Below are 20,184 nucleotides of genomic sequence, written 5' to 3'. Positions count from 1 at the left end.
TCCTGTAGAGATCATGTCTCCACAGCCAGACAGGAACTTCACTGGCTCCCTGTCAAACAGCGTGTTAAACACAAGATGCTTACTATTACCTACAAGTGCTGTCCCGCCAATGCCACCCAGTATCTTTCTGACTACCTATCTGCATGTAGAGTGATTCACACTTTATGATCCATTGATCCCACAAAGCTTACACAACCTAGATTTAAACTTTCAGGCTTTTGTGGAACCGGATTTGAATAAACTACCCACTCATCTGAGGCAAGCGAAGTCCATCGCAGAGTTCAAGAAGGGAGTTCAGACCCACTTGTTTAATCTTGACCCTGATTAATCTGCCTCATTAATAAACACTTGAGGGGCACACCAGGCCTTTTGTGTCGTTTGTCCTGTCTATTACCTGTAAGGTCTGTGCCACTTTGAGATTAATTTATTCTTCGAAGTTGGCAAGAGAACCAGAACTTTTTGACCCACTGAAAATGTTCTTAAATGTACTTTTCTATCATATGAAAGCTTCTGTTGGTATTGTGCTTTCTCCATGCCAGTATGGACTAAAGATCTGACTAGGTTAATGGGATATCGTAACCGATTTGTGGTTTCAGACATTGTTATTGGGGCCTCCTCCCTGTCCCTGTGCATGTCCAAGACATCCCTTAGCTCTCGGCCATATATTTGCTCAAAGGGTGAAAATCAGGTAGATGCTTGAGGAGTTTTTCTCACAGCAAACCAGGCGCATGGAATCATGAAATTCCAATCTTTTCTTAGAATGGTTTTGAGGGTCTTACTAAATCGTTCTAGTACTCCATCTGTCTGAGGATGATACACTGAGGTTCTCAACGTAGTGATATGAAGTAATTATTTAACTTCTCCCATGAGTTTACTTATAAAATGTGTTCCTTGATCTGTTAGATTTTCTTTTGGAAACCTGACTCAGAAAAAAAATACAGATGTTTTAATATTTGCTGAGTCGTACTATTTCTCATGGGGAAGGCCTCGGGATCTCGTAGCATAGTCAACAATCACTAAGACAAAGTTATTGCCCAATTTAGAGGTTTCGAGGGGTCCAATGATGTCCATTATGATTTCGGAGAATGGGACCTCTATTATAGTTAGTGAATACAAATGGTCAGGTGGAGGAATATTGGTGCTGGTCTTTTGACATATCTCGCATGTCTGCACAAAGTCTTTAAAGGCATGGTCTAGTAAAAAATATTATTGTCCCTACGGGTCGGCCATGTTTTTTTAAGCCTAAGTGGCTCGATTTTAGAAAACTTTCCTATGGACCTTACCCGAGTTTTCCTCCATTAAACGCACGTGAAAACAAGCACCAGGGAGCCGCCATTTTCTGATAATCCTATCTTTTCCCCCATCGCCCTGGCTGACCTGCTTTTGCGGCACTAAATCAATTCCCCCGTCCCTGAGTCTGACATTATCAAAGCATTCATATTCCCCGCCTCTCTCCGTGACGTTACTGTGCTGCGTAGGCAAACGCGCCCAGTCGTCTTCTGCGCGACACCACACAGAACCCGGAAACCAACACAGATCAACTCACAACACAGTGCGCCACAATTCGGAATATGAAACTGTACTTTAAAATGAAACAGCAACACAGTACATTTGGTGAAGTACATTTATTTGACATTCAATGTTTAGAGAATATTCAGCAATTGCCATATGAACTCCGGAAGCCATTTATTTTCTTTTATCTGTATCCGCAATAACTGTTCCGTTTCATCTTGAGTCACGCGCTGTTCCTTTATGGTACACAGGGTGTTCATTTTCGTAAAAAGAATCACTTTGGAAGCACGGTGAACCGCAAGGCTGTTCCATCAACTAGGCACTAGTCCAGCCTAAAGGTTGATATGTTGCTTCTAGCCACTAGTACAGCATAAGGGCATGTGGGCCCTTGGCGATCGTCCCATAATATGGTGATCGTGCTCCAGTTGTTGACACGAAGCTGCAGGTGTCTGCTGAAGAATCCATCCGCCGGTGTCTCAAACAGATGGCAGTGGCAGAATGGGATCAAATACCTGTTATGAAAACAAAAAAATTATAATTAGTCTCGCTAGCCGAACTTCATTAATATTACTCATTTTATTTATTACGGCCGATCAGAAACTATTTGCTTGCAAGGATAGTTCAATGGAGTATGTTCGTCTCTAAAATCAATGCGAACAGTAACGAGATAAATCGAGGCAAACACACAATGATAAACGACAGTTAGTCTACATGCGTGAGGAATGATATGATATATGATATGGCATTTGTAACGCGCCTATACTCAAGTGTTTCTAGGCATGACGAGGCAGGTGGGGAACAAGGGCAGACAGACAACGATCCTACTAGGCCAGGTGTCTTTCTGATCGCGCATGGGGAAGGGCTGTACATGGTTAGTTGAATACAAATTAAATAATAGGGCCAGCTGGTGGCAAGTGCAAGGTAAATGCCGGGAGAAGGGGCTGAAGGATACAGAGACTGTCCCGTAGTGCAGGTAGGCAGTGCAGGGAAAAGTGGCTGGGCCAAGGACCGAGATCAGTGAGACCAGTGGACCTGCATGCCCATGTGCCCACTACGAACACGTTTTACTTGCTTTTCCTAGCTCTTCATTCATTCATTTATTCATGCATCCATTCATTAAATCTTCATTCCGGTATAAAAGCGTGTAAAGATTTACTTACATTATATTTGAAATTTCCATTGTGTCTCTTCGTAATGCAGTCTGTAAAACGGACCGTGCTCTTGACAACGATTTTTCGTATACTGAACTAAAATGAAACTCGGTCTAGTTTCTGAATTTTCTGCCTTATCGTCTCTTACGTTATTGCGCACTCCCTTCAAATGTAGTTCTTTCGGCATGGTCCCTGTCTCAAGGTCAAAAAACAATAGACCCTTATACTTCCAGTGCGACTTGTGGGCCTCATCTGGGCGCTGTCCTTCGCATTCTTTATTTGCAACATCACGTAGTATAGGCATCTGTGAGAACTTGAAGTTTAGAATCCGTCTATGTAGTGCGCCTCAATGTGCAAATGCAAACTGGCTTCTCTCCCAAATGCCACGGCCCGCTTGGCTGGCGCGTTCTAAGTGCCCCAATTTTGTCCCCGTTGTCTGCGAGCTTTGCAGCCCAAATTGAGACATTTATTTTTTTGCGGAAGGTCAGGGAAAGTATAAAGTACCACAGGAGTTGAGTTACAAGTGAGATTTATTGTTTGTTTGTTTGTTTCATTATTTGCAATACGCAAGCCTTCCCTCCGTTAACAGTGCGCAGCATTTACATTTACATGAGATGAGACATGAGAAAAATATATACATACACATATGTGAGGTGAATAGAGAGAATTCAAAGATGACACCCAGCTTGTTCGCCACCCATGATGGTGAAGGTAGGGGTTAGGATTACAGGTACACTGTACAATAACATTTATTTACAAAAAGACAATCGTATTGAAATTATTTAAACCGGTATTTGTACTTCACAATCAGCTGTGCTTCGGGTGGGCATGGCACAGTCGCAATGTTCAGTGGCAATGGATCACTGCTCTGCACAGAAACGTCTAAAATTCCATATCTGTGCTTCTCTAACACAGCAACAATAAGGCCTTTCACAAAGTCGAACTGCATTTCATCATAGACTGGTTTGATCACCCATTGCTTACTTCGTTTTGAAAACACCTTAGTGTAGCGAGGCATCCTTACTTTACCCCTAGTCCTAGATTGTTCACGTCCGACATTGCTGTTATGGGCCATCGCTAGTAGAGTGCGATGTTTCATGCCCCGAAAGCTAAAATGCAAGCGCTTTGGCCTGTACTTTAGGCACATATTGTGGAACACCTCCAAATCTCCTGTGTGACAGAATTCTGTCAGTCCTCTCAAATCTCTTGATAGAGTTTTGTCAAACAATCTTCTCAATGGCTTTGTGTGTCGGTGAAGATGGAATCAACCACTTCTTCTTCCGTGCCTCCTCTGGGGACAAAGGGACATGTTCACATTGGTGGAAATGTTCATTTGCTGTCCAGCGGTGAACGTTGGTACAGTGGTGCATCAGTGACCGCCATTTTTCAAGTAGTATTTCCACTGACCCCTCACAAGTTTTTGAGCTCCACCAAAGATGGTTGGTGATAGAATGTGACCACTGCAAAATACTTTCAAAACCTTTTTTTTTCCCTGCAGCCGAGATTTTCTTATTGATTGATTTAGCAAGATGCCATATGTCAAATTGATGTTTAATATGTGGGAACTGCTCTCTCATTGTCTTGGCAATTGAAACATGTCTGTCCGTGGCTATGAGGTCGATGTGCATTCCCCTTGATTGTAGATATTCCACTGATTTTATAAATCCTAGTTGCTCCATGGCCACTGACGATGTACATTGTGTTACCTGCACGACCATCGAACTCACAATTTTCTTACTATCCACGTCCTGAAAGTGGTAGGTGCAGTACTTGGCAGAAAATCCAGGGCTGTCGCACTGTCCATCGCCAGCTAGCCTGAATTGTTTGCCTTCGAATGTACTTGCTAGAGACAATTGTTCAATTTTCCAAGCATCACTAATGGCCGGAAACAGATAATCACGTTGGTATATGTAGTACAGCGATTTAGAAATGAAATGGAGTCCCACAAACTGAAAGAAAGCCTCTAACTTTCTAAAACTCGAGCCACTAAAAAGTGATGCAGCTGCACACAGTAGATTGCCTGCTGGCGGTTTCCCCAGCATCGGTTGTGCAGACCATGAGAACCTATGATTTAATCTACAGGCGGCATTTATTTTGACGTTACTGCCTTTTATTTGATGAGTCACATTAATCAATGGCTTCCCACATACTTTCCCTCTAATGGAATGCACACATTTCAGCATACTTATAATTTCCATCAAACAACTGTCGAATACAATGTATTTGCTCTCTTTCATTAGACTGTCATCCTGCCTCAACGTTGTTTCGGCCTGTGACTTGTGGAGATTTCAACACATTGGAAAGTAATATCGCTGATATCAAGTTCTGATGCATCTATGGATGCTGCGGCTGGTTCATTCTCTGTCATTTCGACATCTATTACTTCAACATTGATGGGAGAACACAACAATGTCGACAGGTTTTTTGGTGGCAAATTTTTGGCGGGTGTAGATTGTGTAAATTGATCTGCAACTACTTCAGAGCTATCTTCAATGCATTCAATAACATCTTCTTGTGGTGGTGCGGTCGCACTGTAGCTATGGTCCAATGCACCTTTGCTGTAGTCTCCAAACACAGTTAATTCATGTTCTGGCCATTGGACATGAGCATCTCGAGCCTGAACACACCTCGCCTCAATTAATAGTTCCTCCATAGTGTACACGGTCTGGCAAGCCACATCTCTCATTCGCTTCACTGTCTGTGTGTGTATAGTTCTGACACCCACGGGTAACTGGAGGAGAGATTGGAAAAGGGATGTTCAGTTTAAACACAAGATGGAGTGTAGTAGAATTGACTGGAAAATAACATAAAATAGTCCCCAGCACAAACATTTTTTTTAAAGTTATGAACTGTTTGTAACTAACCTTTTTTTTGTTTTTTTTTCTTTGCAACTTTTTTGACTCGACCTTCAACATCTGCACGCTGTAGCTCCGATTCGTTTCCGCATGTCCTCCCTTCCTCTTGCGCTGCAACGACTATATTTTCTGTATCCGCATAGACAGCACGGAATGAGGCTCCATCGTCTCCCTGAAACATAGTACTTTCATTACTATGTATCAAAATATTGTTAGCATAAAACACACGTGAGGACGACCACACAGGTACATCTCAATAGCCAAACACGATTTAAACATTGTGTGCAACAATCAAACGACAAGTATTCGACCAGTGATGATCTATTTCGATGGAACTGTCAGTATCCATACCTCTGGCTCTGCATGGACTGCCATGAATGGTTGTATTGAAGAGGAGGCATCCGCATCTCCCTGAAACACAGTACTTGGATTAGTATGGTTTTCAATATTGGAAACATAACACACACTTGGGGTCGAACGCACAGGTACATATAAAGAGATAACCGCAAATGATGCATTGTCCAAAAGAATCAAGGAAAATCTAAATATGATCACATTTCATCGACTTATTTCTCCGATTTATTTACATCTGCATCATCTAAATTGGATGTTGTGATTGTAGTGGAAGCTTCGTCGTCTCCCTGAAACACAGCACTTGCGTTAATAGGGAAGAAAGTATAGCAAATGGAATCACGTCATATGATCATGCATGATGGAGCTGTCATTATTCATACCTCGTGCTGCAAGAATATCTATGGATGTTGCAAATGTAGTGCGCACTTCCAAAAGCTGTTGCGCCGATTCGTATACGCATGGTCCCGCTTCCACTTCCCCTGGAATTACTTGAATGTCAGGCTCTGCATCAAGTGCAGGGGTTGACGCTCCATCAACTGCATGAAAGATAGTACTTGCATTAGTGAGGATTACAATAGTGAAAACATAACACACACCTGGGGTCGACAGCACAGCATGAAACATTGTGTAGAACAATCAAACGACAAGAATTCCAGCTCTGATGATGACGCTCGATGGAGCTGTCAGTATCCATACCTCCTGCTGTTGAAGAACATCTAGAAATGTTGTAGATGTGGCGGACGCTTCAGCATCTCCCTGAAAGACAGTACTTGCATTAGTATGGATAACACTAATTATAACCGAAAACAAACACCAGTGGACGATAACTAAGGTGCATATCAATTGGAAAGCACTAACCAAACATTCGGTAAAATGATTACACGATAAAATAAAAAAATTACTTGACATGCATAAAACAGATCTGTAGCGGATTAGCCTAGTAAGATTACCTGATACGCGCTAGAAGTGGTTGATAATTGGGACCACGTCAAGGATGTAGAATGTTCTTGCTTCAGATTCAAGGGATAGTCAAGAAGTTGTAAAGGTAAATTAATGATTGATAATGAAATGCCAATATTTAAAATAGCCATGTAAGGCGACAGAATACTTGTAAAATGCTCAATTCAGCACAGTTCCCTGTTCCCATATATATATACATTGCGTTTGTGGGTTATGAAATCGAAAAAGAATATATTGGTAAATGTCATTATTCAAAAAACTATACAATCATATCAATATCGAAATTATTACAAGGGATAGAACACCTACAATATCAATTAATCCGTTCGGATACCTACACACTACCACAAGGCCTAAAGCTAAATCCGGACACTTGACTCACCGGTGGCGGAATGTGGACGAATAGAGTGGGAATAGTGTTTTCGAGCAATTTCCGTGTCGTTCGCCGTTTATTCTTCTTTGTTACCCAAGATGTTGTGTACATGTCCAAGGAAAAGTGCCGGCTGCAGATGCCGTATCGATCACCCCTCTTGTCCTGTAAGACTTGTTGGACTCTACTTTCCAGCTCATCCAGTGGATATCCGCAATGTCTGACCCATTCTCTTATTCGATAAACAGTTTTCGGGAAAACATGCATTGTAGTGCCTTAAGATTTCGCATGGGTCTTCGAAGGGCAACCGCTAATCGAACAGGCAGGCATTGTTGATAAATCTGAAAAGTAAATATCGACATTATTATACGATCTTCAAGAATAAAGATTTGATACAAAAGTAAATGAATCTTACAATGATCAATGCAAGGTTTGTTTTGGTCGCAGGAACTATACCAGTTCATTATGTGCGGCTTAGTATTTGCATAAATTGCAGAAATGTATAAATGATGTGACTAAAAACTGAACATGTGACTCATCCCTTGGATATTCTGTATTGCACGAGAAGGAAACATGCTTACATCATAGACTGGACCCCCGAAGGATGCAATTCGATGACAGTTGACACAGATGAAAATAAATAGATCTATTGTTAGCATAGCAATGGAAATTCAAGTGAATAGCAATGAGACCAATGAACATAGCACTATTGGGTACTCTACTCGCAAATAGATAGAAATTTAAAAATCTGCGAAATATGACCAGGATACATGGCCTTACCTTGACCAACAAACAGTTGGATTCAGCAAGCAGAGCAGTATGTTGCGGGAGAAAAGGTGGATGGCCACAGGTAGCGCACTGATGGGTATGCTCGAAGTGGTCACAGAAGTTCACGGATAGCGCGGCGACGAGCAGATTAGCATAGATCTCAGTGGTTCCCAGGTAGCACGTTCAGGAGTTGACTTGCAAAGCACAAAGATGTTCTCATGAGACATATCGAGTGGTTTTTAAAGTATTAGAAACTGGGGTGTGTTTGTGAATGAATGACGTATGTATGTCGTGGTATTAGGGGGGCGGCCTGCTTCTAGGGGAGGCCTGGCTGGAGACACGGGGTCTGAGGAGGCCATGTGACCGATGGCCCCTTGGCGTGGGACACCCTTTGAAGTGTACATGCTGTTTGGCACCTTGGCCGTTTGCGCCCGTGACAGCCCCCCATGCCAGCGCTCATCCCCGGGTGCGAACCGCCTTTGATAGAGGGGGTGGGATGGATGGGCCTGGGGCGTGCAGATAAGGCACAGGAAGACTGCTGAATGGAGACACACTTATGTGGATTGCAGGGGGGCGGCCTGCTTCAAGGGGAGGCCTGGCTGGAGACACGGGGTCTGAGGAGACCATGTGAGCGATGGCCTCTGGGCGTGGGATACCTTTTGAAGTGTACATGTAGTTTGGCACCTTGGCCTGTGGCGCCCCTGACAGCCCCCCATGCCAGCGCGCATCCACCGGCGCGAACCGCCTTTGATACAGGGGGGTGGGATGGATGGGCCTGGGGCATGCAGATAAGGCACAGGAAGACTGCTGAATGGAGACACACTTATGTGGATTGCAGGGGGGCGGCCTGCTTCAAGGGGAGGCCTGGCTGGAGACACGGGGTCTGAGGAGGCCATGTGACCGATGGCCCCTTGGCGTGGGACACCTTTTGAAGTGTACATGTAGTTTGGCACCTTGGCCTTTCGCGCCCCTGACAGCCCCCCATGCCAGCGCGCATCCACCGGCGCGAACCGCCTTTATATCACTATATAGTATATCGCCTTTATATCAATGATAGTATATCGTTGCTTATCAATAACAAATGCCACATACCGGAGATTCTTGTGAGCACAGACCCACACTTCAACCGGTGTATTATAGTGGTCAAGACCCTAAGGCCTGTATAATCCAATGGTAATTGTTAGTATAGATATATGTGTGACTTTTATAGAGACATAACCTACTGAAAGACTTTGGACAAGTGTTATTTAGTGTATGCATTATCGAGAATATGTTATGTTAGCTTAGATAGATAGTGACCACCCTGCTTCACAGCGACCAGACCTTCACCCATTCGGAGCACAGATGTCTGACGTCCATCCTTGAATGGAGACACACTTGATTCATTTAAAAAATCGAAACAAACGTTGTTAAAATATAGGTGGTGTTTTATTTTGTATCTTATTTTCATGACACAAAAATACAAGACTTTAAAGATTATACAGGTCAGGTTGCAGCACAGCGAGAGAAAATCCCCTGTACTGACCGCAGTCACTCGGGAACGTTTCTCTAATGGCACGAACGGCACAGGCAGGTATCACTCTTTGAACGCGGTGTCCAAGCCTCCCGTGGAGCCACCATGTAAAGGAACGATAGGCCACCAGCCTGTACCACCTGTGAAAAGGAATGAAACAAACTGTTTTTAAATGACCAAGATAAGTTTAATAAATGTTTGTTGTCAATGACAATTCTTGTAACTAATGGCATTCTGCACGGACAAATGCTATCTAGACAATGCACACTATTGAACGACTTACATGCGTTACAATGATATGTAGATGTAATTTTGGATACAGTAGAAGATCATGAAATAAGAGTGGCATCACAAGCAGAGTATACTTACTCGTTACTCGGATTACGAGGACGAACATTTGCGCGAAGTTCGTGCATAAGCACCATCATTATTCTCAACACGGCCCGTGTGAGGCAGGCTGCCCTGAAGTCTGGCAGCTCGGTGATGCATTGCGGTCGTGGCTCGCCTTCCGAAATGTAGGCCAGGCATCCCGAGTTTTCTCGGCAGCAGCAGTTCTCATCCTCAGTTGGCATTAGCTCGCACCAATTGCATGTGCACCAGGTAGAGACGCCGTCCATTCGACTAGGCCCAGGCTCTTCATCTGTTGATTCGTCCTGCCAACTGCCGTCCGAATCCCCATCGTTTTCGCATGCTTCCCTTTCCAGTAGTTCCTCCTCGGTACACTCGGGCTCGTACATGTAGGGCATTATTGTAGCCATTGTGTGGTAAACAGAGTAAAATAATTTACCGAGATGGTACAGGTGTTCACACGGGCTACAAGCGGCGAAGGTAGCTGACCAGAGCACTGAAACGAGTCACAGAATACTCAAAGTAACACAGAGAAAGGAATGGAATCGAAAATCTGCTGCTGTGTCTTGTGAAACGGTCTGTTTATACTTATTGAGCAAAGAGGCGTCCTGCCATTTCCATGGCGACACGTCATTAGCTGAAGCGCAGCGAATGTTGACACGAGACGTGCTTTGGCGTTGGGAAATGGGCGGTACGAGTCTGCTGATGATAGACTCAGGGGCGGGGGAATTGATTTAGTGCCGCAAAAGAAGGTCAGCCAGGGCGATGGGGGAAAAGATAGGATTATCAGAAAATGGCGGCTCCCTGGTGCTTGTTTTCGCGTGCGTTTAATGGACGAAAACTCGGGTAAGGTCCATTGGAAAGTTTTCTAAAATCGAGCCACTTAGGCTTAAAAAAACATGGCCGACCCGTAGGGACAATACAAAATTTTACTAGACCATGCCTTTAATGTGGGCATATATTCCTGGCCAATAAAACCTACCACTGATAAGGCTTGGGTTTTAATCTGTCCTAGATGTCCCCCTGTTAAATGTGAGTGGGCAGTTTTCTGATGGGTTTTGGGTATTACCAACTGGGTTTTACATATTCCTTCCCCTGAGGTTTCCCTTGGGTATAACAGTCCCTGTTTTAAAAAGAAGGGACCTCACTTATCATTGCCTTCAGACTCTGAGATTACTTGTAAGAAAGCTTATGCTAATAATGGATTGTTTCTTTGAGCAAAAGCTAAGTCTGGAAGGACAGTTGGTTCATCATCATGGCTAGTATTGATGTTGGGTCTTTCATAAGCCTCTCCAAGACCTAGGGATCCTCTCTCTGTCACCTCCTGTTCTGTTATTTCTTTTAACTGGGGAAATAAGGCCCTTTCAAGAATCCCTTGTGCTATTTTATCCCCGGGATGAATGTCAAATGGTTTCCCTATGATCATGGAATTTTTTATTTTTTTCACATTTCCCCTGAAATCCAGATCAATAACTCTTGCGAGTACATCAAGTCCGAATTTCCATGCTAAGCCAGACTTGGGGGCTAGTCTGATGTAGCATCCAGGGGGAGGTATTAGAACAAAGTCAGTGGAAATCGTACTCCTTTTCCCTGGAGAAATGGATGTTTTTCTACTACTGCAGATGTCAAATCCAATATTTTGTAGCTATAGTGATGTTTGAGGCTCGACCAATTAGTTTTTGGAATTTTAGGGTTCCCCAATTTGTTTCAATTGAGTTGCATCCCACCACCGACTGACACCATGTGTAAAGGAAGGCATGGCATCAAAAGTAGACACAGACACAATAGATACAAGTTTTGAAAACCTTAATCTAGGCGTTTTAGTTCGGTAGATATAATTTGTAACTGGTCCTTACTCTAGAATGGGAGTAGTCTTGACCATTAAACAAATAACAAACAAGTCTAAGTCTGTCTAGTCAAAATAAAAAGGCCTTTTCTAAATAAACCTAACAGTGCCCTCCTTTGAAAAAAATGACAAATGTTTTAAGGGAATTCAAAAGGAAAAATGGTGTCTTAAAAGCAATGTCAGAGCGCGCCCCTGCACGCAAAAGGCGTTTACAGGACTACCTGCTGTTGTGCTGTGGCTGCGTGGGAGTGCCCTCATATCAGCTCTGCTGCTCTGATCAGCTGGTCTACACCAGGAATCAAGTGGAATTGTGTGCAGAAGTCGAAGCGCTGTTGTGCTGAGAAGCCCCGCCCCCTTTTTTTTCCCGAGCACCGTTCCGCAGGAAGTGTGTCAGATAAAAGACCGTACCAGGCACCCTTGTGGCGCTAAGCCCGTGCGCGCAAAGGGCGTTTACAGGACTACCTGCTGTTGTGCTGTGGCTGTGTGGGAGTGCCCACATATCAGCTGTGCTGCTCTGATCAGCTGTTCTACACCAGGAATCAAGTGGAATTGTGCGCGGAAGACGAAGCACCGTTGCGCTGAGAAGCCCCGCCCCCTTTTGCCCCGAGCACCGCCCCGCAGGAAGTGTGTCAGATCAAAGACTCTCCCAGGCACCCTTGCGGCGCTAAGCCCGTGCGCGCAAAGGGCGTTTACAGGACTACCTGCTGTTGTGCTGTTTGGCTGCTTGCTGTGGCTTTGCAAGCCACCTTACCCCTAGAGAGTGGTCAGCTGTACTTGGATTGGAGCAAAAGCAGAAAGAGGAGGTAAACCTTGATCAGTCATTGAAATCAGTGCAAAAGGATATGACTTTGCTAAAGAAGACATGCCTACCCTTCAGCAACAAGAAACTTAAGAGCCTCTCAGTGGGGGCAGATGTGACAAATGCTAAGAACTTACCGACTTCATTGGAAGTCGACATCCAGAATGCCAGCCTGATTGACACTCCTACTGAGCCAATCATTTTGCCATCCTTGGACCCTGGTAAAATTCAACCAGTTGAAGATGGCTCAGATCAGAGGACCTTGGGAGACAAAGAGGCAAATACCTCAGGAACAAATAGTCAGTCCGACTTCCTCATTCCACCCAAAGAGCATGGCACCGGCTTGAATCATGCAAGCTCAGACCGAATGTGGCCATTGATAAAGCTAATGAGAGGTCGGCAACTGGGACTGATATTGTGACTCCAAAGTAAAGTGGAAAACCTAAAGTCAGAGAGGAGGGTTGCTCCTATTACTCCCCCAGTTGAGAGTCACAATGTGGTGCACATGGAGAAGGCGAGGAAGCTATCAGTCAAACTACGAAAATTGGTATTGATGTCAATCTGGCCGTCACAATTGGGGACGGGCCGCTCTCACCAATCGAGGGTCGGAATGACCAGCTAGGCAGCATGACTGAAAGCATGAAAGGGGTGAAACGGAAGACTCCCTCTACCAATTTCTACACCGAAAAGTTACCCCTAAAAGTCGGCCTCAAGCGGAACTGTGCAAAGAGCAAATCTCACAAATAGTCAAGGATGCCTGCAAAGCAGAAAGGCAAATGGAAATTGATCATACCCAAAAAGTGGTCATGGCATCCTTAAATATAACACTTGATCCATTTCTGAAACTCTACGAGGTATTAAAAGATTCCCTCCAAGAAGTTGCTATCACTAATACCCAATTAAAAGAGGCTAACTTGCAAATGGAAGCGTCCCTGCAGAGATTGGATATACGAACCAACAAGGAAGCCGAGAAAACACAACTCTGGCAAACCGGCTCAGTGAATTAGCGAGAAGAGACACAAATGATAAATCTCTACTGATGTAGGCAGTCCTTGAGGACTGTAAATGGATGAGAAGCCTCTACAAACAGAAAAACGAACCGGTTCATCTACGAGAAAACGGAATGGCAAGTAAAGGCCCGATGAAGCTGAAATAAGTCGGCAATATACATCCTGAACAAATAGACCAACCACTAGAAGTGGCCAGGCCCTCTCGACTGGAAAGGGGGCGCCAAAAAAAAAGCAGGAAAATGTGATTAAATCAAAAAATGAAATCCTAAAACGGAAAGTAAATGGCTCAAGAGCTTTCCTGAGGAATTTGAGAACACCACCAAAAAGAGAAAGTACACAATGTGCAAAGAAGCCAAGAAGAGAATTGAAAATGAGCAAGCTGGCTCCGTCGGTTGATGACAGGGAAAAGTCAATCAAAGATGCAGCAGCATCAGACGAGGAAGAAGGTGCTGAGACGGAGCAAAGTGTCGACTTAAGTGATCTAATTGAAATAATGGACAAATACAGGGAAGAGGAGAAATGGGATAACATCAGCCTATCTGAATGGCAAATTATAGACAACTGGGAAACTGCCGATTCAAGAGGGAAAGCTAAAGAGCAAAAGATGAGGAAACCACAAAATGACAATCTGTCAAAACCGAACAAAAACCCTGAAAAAAAGACAGATGATTTGAACAGTTGTTCCCTTGACGAGAGTCAAGACGACTTCACCTCTTTTAAAACTTTGGAACAAAAAAGGAAAGAGTATGACGTCAAGCCCGTACGAGATAAACAAGAAAAGCCCCACTTTAATTTTAAAAGCAACAGAAATGAAGGGGAACTTACGGAAGATGATTTGAGCCCAGTCAAGCCTGTGCAGACCACCGGAAAATCTAGACCATCTAAAGGATGTTATTTAAAATTGGAAACAACATCAAAAGGTCCAAAAAGGGTGGTGCTAAACAGGAGCTATGTGATGACGCTCTGTAATCAAACTCCCGCACTCTGTATGATATCCACAGATGACATAAAAATCGTGGAATTTCCACGAGAAAAACTGATACAGTAATACTTCATCTAACCTCCATTAGGATCAAACAGAAATTGTTGGAGGCCAGTGACATTCTTAAAAAAAGGGCTTCCGCTTAGAAAATCTGGGAGAAAACCTAGAGACTAACAATAATAGCTACCAAGATATCTTATTCTCCATAGGACCCTGGAAACACATTATGCTGGAAAGTAATACCTGACTAAGTAACTTTCCAGTTACAAGGTTATCCATAAAGAAATTTCTGACCTTGGGATTTATTCACAAAGGACCTGTGTGTCCACATCAATTGGTTCACTATTATGCAAGAAAATAGAAAAGAAACCTTTGCTTAAGATTGACCTGTATATTGCTAATACAGTATTCCGTGTTCACTTTGTTGTAAATACTGTACTTTTGTTCCTTGTTATGAATTTTTATTGATGGTATTATATGTTGTCTTAACTTTTCATTTATGTATGTTGCATTTTTTTCAACATCTGTTCTCAACTTTTATGTATTGAATACTTATCTATATAATTAGCGAATAAAACTTTTGTTTGCTACTCTCTGGTTTGTCTTAGCTTAGTCAGAAGGCAATACACCTTTGATCTTAGGTTTGGCTCTACCACTCAATAGACCGACCTACATATCAATTTGTGGACAGGACCACCCTCCTGTACCTGTGAAGTACTATAGCCTTGAGCTTGTCCACTAGGAAGGGTACCCCCCTCTTTTTACATAACAATAATAGAGAACCAAAGCAGCCAGAAAAGGAACACCAGGATCCAAGAAAAATAAATAATAGGGAAAAAATCAAGGAAAAGAACTGCAGGGAAAAAACCAGGGTGATCCCAGTGGCTGATCCTACGAAAGGCCCCTAGATCATATAAGAAAGAAGGCAAGAAAACTCAAAGTAAAAATCCATCCTTAATGAAGACAAGTGCTGAGAAATCGAAAACCTTGAGGTTCACCGTGGATAATTCAGGGAACCTAACCAAGAAAATAAATTCTACTGAGGGGAAAAAGAAGTCCAATGAATGGACATGGATGGCCAGCACTCTAAACACGAAGAAGAAACAATAGATTGATGAGGAGCCCCTAAGATCTGTCTTTTCTGCCTCATGGAACACCAGAGGCTTTAAACATATGTTTTCCAAAGACAGTAGCTTCTTGGGGAAATACGACCTTCTCTATTCAGGAATCCTGGCTGCACGAACCACCGGTGTGCGAGGGATACGAAGTGTATATAAATCCTGTCAGAAAGGGGCCAAAAGGGAGACCTTTTGCGGGCCTAATGATTCTAAAAAAATTAGACAGCCCCCTGCAAGTAATGGAACACAGTATCCCGAACCCCTACGTACAAATATTAAAAATAGCATTCAATCCAGAGGAGAAAGAAGGTCCATCAAAGATACTACTGATTAACACCTATTGGAGCAAAAACATGCCGAATCTGGAGGGGTACCTAAAAGCTATCATGAATGCCATCGATCAATCTATGATGGAAGACAAAGACCAGCTAATTCTCCTTAGCGGGGATCTAAACATCAAACTGCTGGACATGGAATTAAAAAGCCTGAAAATCTAGTAGGGAAAGAACAAAAATGGATGGAGGAAATGAGAATCCGAGATATATAGATACTAAATAGCCAGACGAGAGGCGATCTGTCGGGAGCGAATACATGGCACAGTGGGAATTCAGGAGCCTGCCTGGACTATTGCTTTGTAGGAGGGAATACTCTTGCATGGATAAGTTCATTCATAATAAAACAGCAAGCTCACAGTGACCATAGTCTTTTGGAAACAGAACTTGCTTGGAAAATTAGATCACTCCCAAGAAAAAAAGGCATAATGGAAACTGAGGTGTTTTGGGGAAGAAATCGACTAAGGTTAAAAAAACAAAAAATACCTAAGTTGGTCCAAGACTACAGCAAAGCCATCAAGAACGGTGAAAAGGGGGTAGAATATAAATGGCTGCTGGAAGCTTTGGAGATCAAATTTAATCCAAATAGTGGGAAAACAATCGAAAGAACACATGCATACAACGAAATCCTAGTGACCAGAAGAAAACAATATAGAACTGATCTGGCACGGATAAATAAGTTAACCGCTGGTGAAAAACATTACCTCAAGAAAAAGTGCCAGCAATCATACAAAAACTGGCTACGCTCTACACGCCACTTGAGAGAACAAAGAGACGCAGAGAAAATGCTAGCAGCGATCTCAACAAACAACACTAGAAGTACATGGGATCTTCTTAACAACAGAGACCTTAATCAATCGGCCATAGGTGTAAGCCAAGTGTCGGCGGAAAATTGGTTTAACCACTACACCCGGCTGTATGACGGAAAAAATAAAAGAAAGGGCACAGGAAAGACCCCCAATCCATCTCTCTGGGCCGTGGAATTTGACAGAGACGATATCGTTATGCTGATAAAAAAACTCAGTTCCTCCAGAGCCGCCGGGCCAGATGGCATCTCGAACAAGATGCTTAAAGACAGTTGTGAAGACTAGTAGGATCTAATTTATGCCCTGTTCCAACAAATTATACAAGCAAGGGAAATTCCAACTTCCTGGACAGACACATATATCGTGCCTATCTACAAAAAAGGGGACAGAGGAAATCCCAGAAATTAAAAACCGATAGCGCTGCTGGACTCAATTGGCAAGCTATTTGCGTCGATTCTGTTAAGAGACTTAAACAAATGGGCGGCCCAAGTGAATATACTAGACCAGGGATCCCCAACGTGTAGCTCGGGAGCAACATGTTGCTCACGGCACCCTAAATTGTTGCTCGCCAGTTGCTCTGGGCCGTTGTGTGGAGGCCTAGAAGGAGGTGCTGAATGGATGAGACCTCAGTAGCACTGTAGTCAGTACAGAGTCCCGGACTGTGCAAGAATGTTGGCCAATGAGCCGCTGTGTTTCCAGCTGGCTTATTTTTATACATGCAAGATTTGTGTTTGGTGCCACCATGCACATAATTTTACAGTAAATGTCCTTACTAGTTATGGTAGTCTCATTGCTAAAACCCTGTCATCTCCAGTTAATTTGCCCAGCAGATAAATGTATTAATGAGTACATTATTTGAACTATGTTTGTGTCATGGAGAAAATTGGCCTATTCTGTTCCTTGGTACAGCTAGTATGAGCATAATGGACAAGGAGGTGGTATGCATACCCAACTTTCCTTTATTAAATAATGTGCATGCACACTTTCTGTACAAGTGAGGTTTGTGTTTGATGCCACCATATTTATCAACAACATTCATTTTGGTGTCACCTGTATTTATATTACATAGGGCCTCATTACACGGTAGGCGGTGAGCCATGGCGCTATTAGCGCCATGGCTCATGCCGGTATAATACCGGCACCGCCTTGGCGGAAAGGGGATTTACCGCCCCATCCCAAGGTTGGAGGGGCGGTAAATCCCCCTTCCGCCATTGCCCTTCCCCATTCCCATTTCTGCCCCATAGGGCTCAATGGGAATGGGGAAGGCGCTAATTACGGCACCGCAATTTTGCAGTGCCGTAATTAGCTCCGAGGTCCCTTAGCGGGTTGGTTTTTAACGCCTGCAAAAAGCAGGCGTTAAAACTCCAACCCACTAAGGGACCTCGTAGTAAGGCGGCAGGGATTTACCGGTACCGGTATTTTACCGGTACCGGTAAATCCCTACCACCTACCGTGTAATGAGGCCCATAGTGTCCTAGTGGAAAAATGGTAATCGTTTGATACTGTGCCCATCTCGCACATGGTTAATGGGCAGATACGGTAAATGCATGTCCACATTTTTCATAATTAATTTTCCCTGTATTCCAATCCAATTAAGTTATTGTTAACTTAAGGCAATTTTTTATGCCATTTTGAAACTATAAACCTGACCAGAGGTACACACCCCTCATTAAATCATGGTTCGGTTTTCTTTTTGAGATTCTACATTCTGCATCAAACCATGGTGCATCCCTTCCTATAACCTGGAGCTCCTGAACTTGGGGGCATGGTTTGCCAATAGCTCTGTCCTGGATAGTTTCTCCTGAAGACTCAAACAAACTCACACTTTCCTTTGTGGCCTCTGAACTGTTCAACAGTTTTAAGAGAATATCTTTATTTCTTGTGAATCATTAATTCTTTCCAAGGCCTCCTTTTCGAGCCTAGACATCGCCAACCAGCCGCTCTGGCTGTCAGATATCTTCTTTGTGGTGCTTACCCTGGCCATTGGAAAATGAACTCCAGAGGATTGTGTTTACTCTTTGTTCAATAAGAAATGTAACATTTCATAACATTCCTGAAGAAAAAAAACATCCACAATGCAGTCATCAATGACTGTGGAACAGTATTGCTGATCTCGTATGCTTAGGAATGCACCATTTGCCATTAAAGATCCCATAAATTCCTAGGCAGAATCTCAGTAGACCTGAAAAATCAGTGCCCCGTTTGTGGCCCATTTTACCGTCCATACATTTGCACTAATATTTTGCTCAGGAACCTGAAATCCCTAGGTAATGTTTACTTACTCCTACTCTATTTCTGAACAGCTGGACTGGTCCGATATGTCTAAAAATGTTCTACTGACCACTCAATCTCCTCCACATTTCTTGTAAATCACTAAACGTCAAATGAAGTTAAAGGCCTTCCACATTTCCTTGACTAGAATAACACGTGGTCTAGATAACTATTAAGTACTGCAAATGAAATGTTCTATACACAGTTTTAACTTTGTTACATTTCTAATTTGTGTTGCAAACAATTTGTCCGCCAACTGTGCGCCAATATGTTCCGTCGAAAAATTGATGTTGCTCACCATTTAATTTGATATGCCAATTTTGCTTATTGCACACAAAAGGTTGGGGACCCCTGTACTAGACGAAAGACAAACAGCCTTTATCAGTGGAGTGGGCACTGGTTTAAATCTGTTCCTAATTAATCTGATGAAGGCTAAAGCTCAAGAAGGAAAGAAAGCCATCTATCTAGCCTTTATGGATCTCGAACAGACGTTCGATGGAATCGACCAGTAGCGCCTGTGGGAAAAAATGAGGAACTGGGGATGCCCGTCTGACCTTTTGGAGGCTATTCAAGCTGTGTATTCTGTTACGACGATCCAGATCCAAATGACAGCAAATGGAGGATTGACCAGAAAGATCAGCACCGCACGGGGAATCAAACAGGGGTGTGCCTTCTATTTGTCCTATATATGGCAGATATGAAGAGCTCTCAAGCCCAGATTCGAGTTTTCACCCCAATGATAAATGGGAGAGAAGTCCTGTGGATGTTGTACGCGGATGATGTTGTTTTTGTCGATCAAACGTCCGTATGTCTCCAGCGACGGATAGTGGCCTTCAATAAGTACCTCCTGGAGAATATGAAAATAAATATCAAGAAGTCTATGGTACTAATAATGAAGAGCTGTCGAGGAAGAAAATCGGCAGGATAAAAATATTCCTGGTCGTTAGAGAAGGAAAAATTGGAGGTGGTGGAGACAACATTATACCTTGGGATAAAGATAAACAAAAACTGTAATGAAGTAGGTCATTACACATCGATCCGGGAAAAGCTGGCGACCTTGACCAATCAAGGGCTGATTATCCAGCGAAGATACGGAAAGTTCTCCTTAATGCCCATAATAACCTTTTATAGACAAAGGGTGGTGGCTGTAATCACCTATGGAGCGGAGGCACTGTTAGCCTTGCGATGG

General features: G+C 43.3%; 1 protein-coding gene across 1 annotated transcript in view; it reads left to right on the top strand.

Annotated features, from left to right (window-relative positions):
- The window catches only part of LOC138583120 (cholesterol transporter ABCA5-like), a 3,134,767-nt gene that overhangs the window by 1,659,454 nt on the left and 1,455,129 nt on the right, over positions 1-20,184 (top strand). The gene's annotated exons all lie outside the window — the stretch shown is intronic.

This window comes from Ambystoma mexicanum, chromosome 3q, assembly GCF_040938575.1.
Source record: "Ambystoma mexicanum isolate Mex_15411 chromosome 3q, UKY_AmexF1_1, whole genome shotgun sequence".
Classification (NCBI taxonomy): domain Eukaryota; kingdom Metazoa; phylum Chordata; class Amphibia; order Caudata; family Ambystomatidae; genus Ambystoma; species Ambystoma mexicanum.
The sequence above is the reverse complement of the archived record's forward strand: the minus strand, read 5'-3'. Positions and strand labels throughout refer to the sequence as shown.